Here is a 9,743-nt window from a genome sequence, read left to right on the forward strand (position 1 = left end):
TAAACTTGCTCCAATTAGGCCTCTGGCTACACTCTGTTTCTCCTGTAATCCCTGGGCTCCAACACCGCCAGTTGCTGCTCAGAAGTGTCTTTGGCATGAGTACTGCCTCCTGCCCAGCCTAGTTCCAGCACGCCAGCTGTTTCTGGGTAGTGTCAACATCACTTTTCCTCCAATACGTTGTCCTGTCGTGATGCGGTCGGGTTAGCCGACTCTATGGTGCCTGCAGTTTAGGTGTTTCCTGTGTGGGCTGTGGGATCTGGCAATGAAGGCTGGTTCCGTAGTGCCAATAGGACAAGCTCCCCCTGTAGGACTGTGGGTTTCAGTAACTCCGGCCGGCTCACGGCCTTGCAACTTTTTTTTTCATGTGTACCTTCTGCTGCCTATCTGAGTTCCAGTACAATTAGCTGGTTCTTTGGAAGTCAATCTTGAATATGTCCCCCATATGTTCCAGTAACGTCAGCTGGTTCCAGGCAGAGCCTTTGGCTTAGGTGCCTCCTTCTCAGTATCCGAGTTCCACCATCGTCTGCTGGTCCTTCGTAGTGCTTTCTGGCACAGGTATCCCCTGCTTAGTAACCAGGTTCCAGTACCATCAGCTGGTCCTCGGTAGTTCCATTGGCTATTGTACCTTCGGCTACCCATCCAGGTTCCAGTAGCGTCAGCTGGTTCTCAGCAGTTCCTCAGCCTTCTTGTACCTTCTGCTACATTTCCAAGTTCAAGCTTTTTGAAATGGTTTTTGGTAATCATACTGGATCTCCCTAACGACCCTAAAGACCACCCTGAAGACCACCCCGAAGATGACCACCCCAAAAATGACCACCCTGAAGACCACCCCGAAGAAGACGACCCCGAAAGTGACGACCCTGGAGACGACGACCCCGAAGACCACCCCGAAGAAGACCAAGAAGATGACCCTGAAGAAGATGACCAACAGGACAAAGAACAAGAAGACAACCACAAAGATACAGAAGAACAAGAGACAGAAGACCAAGAAGCAGAAAAACAAGAAGCTGCAGAACAAAAAGCAGAACATTAAGCATATGACTAAAAATCAGAGCAAAAGATATTATCTAAAATATAAGCAGAAGAAGACTAAGCAGTGTATGGGGGTGAGTCCGTTACTCCACGTGGTGCCCCTGGAAAATACCTGCTGCTGCAGGCAAAACTGAACGTGGACAAATCCTGTTGTAAATCTTTTGTGACAGGCAGAACAGAAGGTGTAATCTTCAAACTTTTATAGATAACAACTACAGGAATGCCTGTCACAAATAACAATATGATGAAGAAGAATATGAATTAGAAGAAGTAGAATATGAAGAAGAATAATAGCTGAATAAGAGGAATATGAAGAATGTAAAAAAAAAAAAAAATAAGAATAATAGGAAGAAGGTGAAGAAGAAGATGAATAAGGTGAAGAATAAGTTGATGAAAAAGATACTGCTGCTGAGGATGATGAAGGAGAAAGTGTGGGAGAAGTAAAAAAGAAGGTGAAGAGCATGGAAGTAGTGAAACATAAATATCTGACAAAATATAAAAAAGCTTAACATAGTCAATATCTTTGTAACTCCGAACGTCTTAAAAAAAATTAATTCCTGCTATTCCATTTGATTGGGCTAAACCTCTATGCCTTTAATGTCTCCTCCACCTCCCCCAATACATTCTACATTATTCTTAGTTGTTTTCCTTCATGTAGAATTAACCTACAAGGAAAGTAAGGGTTTATTTTCATTCTGATATGTGTCCCATTGACTTGTATTGGTTTCCGGTATCGGATATCGGCGATATCCGATATTTTTGGGGTATCGGTCCGATCCAATCCGATCCAATATTTCCCATTATCGGAAGGTATCGCTCAACACTAATCAAGGGGTTTTCACGATTGCTAAACAACTTACTGACGTTACACATAAAGAAATGAATCTCAAGGTTTGGTCACCGCATGCTATCAGGGCTTTTGACAGATTAAGAGTGTTTTATGTCAGCACCCATTCTGATCCAGCCTGATCTTCAAGAACCGTTCATCGTACAGGTGGATGCTTCGGAGATTGGGGTGGGGGCAGTCTTATCGCAGGGGCCCAAAACTCTGACTAACCTGCATCCATATGCTTTTCTTTCTAAAAAATTTTCACCGGAAGAGAGAAATTATGATGTGGGTAATCAGGAGTTACTTGCTGTCAAATTGGCCTTTGAGGAATGGAGGCGTTTTTTGCAGGGGGCGGCTCATCCAGTTACTGTGATCACGGATAACAAGAATTTACAGTAGCTTACATTGAATTGGCTAAAAGGTTAACTCCTGACAGGCCAGATGATCCTTGTCTAAGAAAGTGAAAGCTGATGCTTTATCTCGTAGTCTAGATTCCATTTCTCCTCCAGAACCCCCATCCTCCATTATTCCTCAGGGTATGGTGGTGTCAATGGTAACCTCAAAATTAGAAGAGGAGATTCGTAAAGTTCAGTCATTGGCTCCTTCCACTTCCTCGAAGTCCAAATTATTTGTGCCTGTGTGCCTAAGATTGCGAGTGTTACAGGAATTTCATGATTTCATTTTAAGTGGTCATCCTGGAGTTACTGCCACAAGGATAGCTGTTACTAGACTTTTTTGTTGGCCATCCATGCATAATGATATTAAAGATTTTGTATTTGCTTGTGAAGTCTGCGCACGCGCCAAACTCAGTCGTAGCTGGCCGGCTGGGGAATTGCCTCTATTGCCTATTCCTGAAAGACCATGGACTTATATCGCCATGGATTTCTTTACAGATTTGCCTCTGTCTGGTGGGAAACTTCTATTTGGGTGGTAGTTGAACGATTCAGCAGACAAGCTCATTTTGTTCCTCTGTCAGGATTACCTGATTGTTTATTTCTCATAGCGTAAGGCTACATGGGATCCCTCTGAACATTTTGTCTGATAGGGAAATACAATTTGTCTCTAAATTTGGGAGAGCTTTTTGCAGTAAACTAGGAATGGACTTGTCATTTTCATCTGCTTATCAGACTGAAACCAATGGTCAGACTGAGAGGACAAATCAATCTTTGGTACAAATTTTTAGGTGCTTTGTGGCAGCGCGACAGGAGGAATGGTCTTCGTTTTCACCTCTAGCTGAGTTGCTTTTAACAGTCGAGTAAATCAATCTACCAAAGCCTCACCATTCTTCTGTAGTCATGGCTTTCATCCACAATTTGGTGAATTTTCTAGGATCATTTCTGAATGCCCTGGGGTTTAGGTCGCCATACAGAGACTTGGGGATGTCTGGAGGGAGGTTCAGAAGAATATTGGGACTGCTCAGATTCGCCAAAAACAAAAGGCCGATAGACATTCAGTGTGTTTGGGCTGGCGGAACGCACCAAATAATAAAGATGGTAATAAGGTGCGTTCGCAGCCCGGGGTCCACTGTGCAGGGGTGGTAACCTGCTGCTCAATAATGGCGGATTCTATATGGCAGTATACAATAAAACACACGTGGGTTATCACCCGGTGTGTACGGGGGCGGACGCTTGCTTCACAGAGCCGCACTACCGCTGAACATAAACGCCGGAGCCTGTTTGTGCTCACAGAGCTCGGCTAAAAGAGCGCACAGTGTACGGCCACAGAACGCTACCCCAAGGACACCGGGTTAGAGTCCCTCTAAGCCCACTGAGCACGCAGCGTTGCTGCGACGAGCGCCGCTAAAGACGCTGGCAGTGGAGTGTGGAGAATATGCACTGAGGCGCGCTGGATCACTGGTGAGGACCAATGTCTAACTCAAACCCTGAGCTATCTACACCTAAGCCTGGGCGCTAGCAGGCTTGGCTGCACAACACATGCGTACCAAGGGTAGGGGTTTCTTAATGAGTCAGTCACCAGATACATTCATACGTGCATACATCTCTCACACCTTATAGTCTGTAAATACAGTCTATCCTAGCGCATGGGCGAGCGGCCACGCGAGCCTTTTATAGCCACGGGCGTCATGGGACCTTCCTGGCTTCTCGGATGGGCCAATCTGAACACGAGCAGGACCTGAGCATGTGACCCTCGATCTCCAATGGGAGATCACTCCACGGGCATGACCAGTTGCCCAACATGAGGACTTAGTCCCTGGAGAATCTCGCTGCTGAGCAGGATGCATTGTCATAGCTGTGCCAAAGGTGGCAGCAGCAAGCAAACCCACGGAGTTGGCCTGGGCAGGGCGCCGGGACCGACGAATCTGCTGAGCAGGCTTCACTGCAGCCGAAGAAGAATTGGAGACCGCTGGGTGCAGGGCTCTGGATTCCTGCTGTGCAGTGGCAGGAACCCGACGCCTAACATTACCCCCCTCCTAGTGCCCCCTCCCCTCTGAGCCTCACTACGCTCAAATGCCACAATGAGGAGCGGAGCGTGGATGTTCTCCACTGGCTCCCAGATCCGAGCCTCTGGACCATGACCCTTCCAATCCACCAAATAAAAATTTTTGCCCCGCATCACCTTGCATCCCACGATGGCATTGAACAGGCTTAAGGAGGGACACGTGGAATGTATCAGAGATAGGCAAGTGTGGTGGAAGGGCTAAACGGTAGACCACAGAGCTGATCTGCTCGAGGACCTTGAAGGGGCCAATGTAGCGCGGTGCGAACTTAGCGGACTCTACCCACAGCCTGATGTTTCGGGCGGAGAGCCACACCAAGTCGCCAGGGGCAAAAGTCGGAGCAGGGCGCAGGTGTGCGTCAGTGGAGGTCCTCATTCTCTCCTTGGAAGCCTGGATAGCATCCTGGGTGTGATCACAAATGTCGCATGCCTCCACCGCCCAGTCTGCCACCCTGGAGTCGATGGATGACACGGGCATAGGCACAGGGATGCGCGGATGCTGGCCGTAATTTAGGAGGAATGGGGTCTGACCGGTGGAGTCGGCCACAGCATTGTTCAAAGCGAACTCTGCCTATGGCAGCAAGGATGCCCAGTCATCCTGCCTGGCCGAGACAAAATGTCAAAGATACGTGATCAGGGTCTGGCTGGCTTTCTCTACCAACCAATTCGTCTCGGGATGATAGGCCGAGGAGAGATTCAGCTCAATGCTGAGCAGGGAACAAAACTCTCTCCAAAACCGGGATGCAAACTGAGGACCCGGGTCAGTGACAATCTTGTCCGGCATGCCATGCAGGCGGAAAACATGCTTAATGAACAACACTGCCAGGCCCCGCGCAGAAGGTAACCGGGAGAGAGGTACCAGGTGCACCATCTTAGAGAAATGGTCGGTGATAACCCAAATGACCGTGCGGCCACTGGACTTGGGTAGCCCCACCACAAAGTCCATACCGACCATCTCCCAGGGACTGTCCGCTACCGGCAGAGGATAAAGAAGCCTAGCGGGCCACTGCCGAGAGGACCTATTCTGGGCACAAGAGACGCACGCCTGAATATAGTGCCTGACGTCACGGGCCATATGCAGCCACCAGTATGTCCTCGCCAGAAGCTCAGAGGTCCATTTTGTCCCGAAATGTCCACCCACCCTGGACGAATGAGCCCAAGAGAGGACCTCCGGTCGCAGACGGGCAGGGACAAATGTCTTGCCCGGAGGAACTGACTCAAGCGCAACCGGAGCCACAGTCCTCAGGCTCTCAGATGGAACGGAACGATCAGCCGAGGCTCCTCCTCCTCTTTCTCCGATGACACCACAGAGCGGGAGAGAGCATCGGCCTGAAATGTTCTTCTTCCCGGAGAGAAAATGGAGGGTGAAGTGGAACCGGGAAAAGAACAAAGACAGCCTGGCGAGAATTTAGCCGCTGGGCTGTTTGCAGATACACCAAGTTTTTGTAGTCGGTGAACACCTGGAAAGGATGGCGAGCCCCCTCCAGGAGGTGTCTCCACTCCGAGAAGGCCAACTTCATCGCTAGCAACTCCCTGTCCCCGATGGCATAATTCCTCTCCACCGCTGTGAAGGTCTTGGAGAAAAAGAAGCATGGGTACTTCCGACCTTGCGTGTCATTTCTGAAACAGGACCGCTCCAGCACCGACGGAAGAGGCATCCACTTCTAGAATGAAGGGCTTATCAACATCGGGGCTATGTAGAATGGGAGCAGTAGCAAAATGGGACTTAATGGAGGAGAAGGCCTTGGAGACCGGTTCCGACCACAACTTGGGATTTGCACCCTTCTTGGTGAGGGCTACCAAGGGTGCTACCAAAGTCGAGAAGTGGGGGATGAATTGGCGATAGTAATTTATGAACCCCATAAAAATGATAATTACTTACCGGTAATTTGATTTTCCAGAGCCATGACAGCACCGCAGATATGAGATGGTATCTGCCCCCAGGAAACCTGTAGCACCTCTCTTCCTCAGTTTGTTTCAGAGTATGCAAAGGTAACTGCTAGAGTTGAGCGAAACAGGTCGAAAAATTTCAAAAGTCGCTGACGTTTGGCAAAGTCGGGTTTCATGAAACGAAACCCGACCCTAGGATGAGGTCGACCACGAGGTCGGTGACTTACGCGCCAAAGTCGCGTTTCAAAAGTTTGTTTTGCGCTCTTTTTCAGCCAATCAGGATCCACGGACACTGTGGGCAACGTGATGACATAGGCACGGGTCACCACCATCTTTCAGAAGGGCATGCAAGTGATTGGCTTGCTTTGGTGGGCGTCACAGGGGGTATAAAAGGGCGTGCACGCCGACCGCCATCTTACTTCTGCCGATCTTAGCATAGGGAGAGGTTGCTGCTGATTCTGTAGGGAGAGTGTTAGGCAGGGAAGAAGAAAAAAAAACTGCTTCTGCTGCTAGCGATTGTGCCTGTACAACACACCAGTCACTGTGTGTGCAGTGCAAGGGGAGGCTATATTGTGGTGTATCAGTGGTGTTGGTTGTTGGGCTGCCTGCTAAGGCTTCCTGACAGCTGCATTGCTGTTTACCCACTGCTTTTTTTTTGTCCTGCTGAGGTACTGAGCTGCAAACTGCTTTTTTAAAAGCAATCCCAATTTTTTTTTTTGTCCTGCTGATGGACTGAGCGTGCATGTTTTCACACCATACAGCGGTGTACGCTCCTCACACAGTACCGTGTAACGGCTGTTATCACAGCCACAGTGAAGCTATCTGTGTCACTCTGTGAGAATAAGTCGAGGACATGTTCCGTTCTTACAGACCTGCACTCTAGGGAGATTCCTACTCTGCCCAATTCTACATACACCTTGTAGTTTGTGATACACTAGCCAATTTCTGCCTGTGACATAGCGCTGTGATATTCAGTGGGCCTCACACAATCCAAAAGTGTCCAGTGTCCACAAGTGTCTGCAGAAATTCAAAATCTCACTTATCCTCTAGTCACTTTGGTCACAGCTGTGCCATCGAGCCTGTGACATAGCGTTCAGATATTCAGTGGGCCTCACACAATCCAAAAGTGTCCAGTGTCCACAAGTGTCTGCAGAAATTCAAAATCTCACTTATCCTCTAGTCACTTTGGTCACAGCTGTGCCATCGAGCCTGTGACATAGCGCTCAGATATTCAGTGGGCCTCACACAATCCAAAAGTGTCCAGTGTCCACAAGTGTCTGCAGAAATTCAAAATCTCACTTATCCTCTAGTCACTTTGGTCACAGCTGTGCCATCAAGCCTGTGACATAGCGCTCAGATATTCAGTGGGCCTCACACAATCCAAAAGTGTCCACTAGTGTGAGCAGAAATTCAAAATCTCCCCTGTCCTATAGACACCTTGTACCTTGTTTTACATTACTATATAGTTTGCTGGATTTTGTCTACATTTCTACCAAAAATGAGGAAGGCAGGTGGAAGAGGCCGTGGAATTGGGCGGGGGTTGGCAGCTGGTAATGATGGTGTTGGTGGTGGATCTGATGGTAGTGGCAAGAGCAAAATAGGACCGAATGCAGGAGGTGTTGAGCCTGCGTCATCGTCTGGGTCCATAAGGCCTCGAACGCTTAGTTTTCTAGGAGTTGGCAAACCGCTTTTAAAGCCAGAGCATCAGGAAAAAGTTTTGTCTTACATTGCTGACTCAGCCTCCAGCTCTATCGCCTCCTCTTCTTCAGTTGTAAAAAGTAAAAGCACTGAGTCGTCATTGGAGGCTCATGAACCACACCTTTCCTTGTGTCCTTCACCCCAACCAAGATTGAAGGATGACGCAGGCCATACTACTGATTACTCCATGGAGCTGTTTTCACATACCATGCCTGGATTATCAAGTCAAATGGTGAATTACCCAGGCCAAGATGAATCTGACATGGAGTGCACTGATGCACAGCCGCTGATGGATGATTCTGCTGGTACATTCACTCAGAGCACTACATTGTCCTCACAGTGTACAGAGCCAGATTCTGACCCTGATGAGACTCAGGTGCTCCTTCCCGCACACTATACCACCATACACGGTGACACAGAGGAAGGTGCACATGACATTGAAGAGGAGGTGATGGATGACCCAGTTGTTGACCCAGATTGGCATCCATTGGGGGAAGAGGGTGCTGCTTCCAATAGCTCAGATGAGGAGCATCCACAGCAGACATCGACATCGCAACAGCTGTTATCTGGCAGGCCCGGAGCACTCCAAAGACAGGTTCCAAAAATCAAAAGAGTTGCTGGACAGCTTGTCCAGAGGGTCAAAAGATCACAGCGTGCTAGGCCGCAAAATGTCTGCCAAAGTAGGAAGAGTGCAGTGTGGCACTTTTTTGAACAAAATCCTCATGATCAGGCCAAGGTTATCTGTAAGAAGTGCGCAAAGACCTTAAGCCGAGGGAAAAATCTGAAAAATTTGAATACCAGTTGCATGCTTAGACATTTAACCAGCATGCACTTGCAAGCGTGGACACAACACCAAACCTCAAGTGCCACATGCGCAACTGATCACAACGAAGGTAGTCAGCAACGCTACATTGTTTCCCCCACTGTAAGCCCACCGGTTAGCACAGCAGCAAATGTTGAGGTGTCGTTGCAAGACCACAGCAGTCAGGGAATCCCACTGTTATATCAACGAAAGACTGATTCTAGGCCATCAGAAAGAACACCAACTCCATCACCATCATCAACCCTCTCTCAGTCCGCCCTGTCCACCGCTACTTCCACCATATGCAGCTCTCAAGTCCAGCTCACCCTCCCAGACACTATGAGTAGGTCAAGAAAGTACTCAGTCTCTCATCCGCGTACACTGGGTTTGAACGCCCACATTGCCAAACTAATCTCGTTTGAGATGATGCCCTTTCGGTTGGTGGAAAGCGCAGCTTTCCGCGAACTCATGGCCTATGCAGTACCACGCTATGACCTACCCAGTCGCCACTTCTTCTCTCGCAAAGCCATCCCAGCCCTCCACCATCATGTGAAAGACCGCATTTTCCATGCACTCAAGCAGTCAGTGAGTGGAAAGGTGCACCTCACAACTGATGCATGGTCCAGTCGGCATGGCCAGGGCCGTTACGTGTCCATCACTGCGCACTGGGTTAATGTGGTGGATGCAGGGTCCACAGGGGACAGCGGTGGCGGGACAGTGCTGCCTAGCCCACGGTATAGGAAACAGTTGGCTGTAGGCGTTCGACCCTCCTCCTCCTCCACCTCCTCCAGAAGCGAAAGCTCGTCCACAGAGCGCAGTCGTACGAGCACTCCATCTGCAGTTGCCACTGTTGCACACGAGGTGTCCCCCTATCGAGCAGCTAGTGGAAAGCGTCAGCAGGCTGTGTTGCAGATGATGTGTTTGGGCAACAGACACACCGCCGAGGTGCTGGCCGAGTACTTGAAGCGACAAACTGAGTCATGGCTGGGCAGTGTACATCTGGAGGCAGGCAAGGTAGTTAGTGATAACGGCCGT

Source organism: Dendrobates tinctorius, unplaced genomic scaffold (genome assembly GCF_039654945.1).
Source record: "Dendrobates tinctorius isolate UK_male_01 unplaced genomic scaffold, ASM3965494v1 ptg000008l, whole genome shotgun sequence".
In the NCBI taxonomy this organism is placed as follows: domain Eukaryota; kingdom Metazoa; phylum Chordata; class Amphibia; order Anura; family Dendrobatidae; genus Dendrobates; species Dendrobates tinctorius.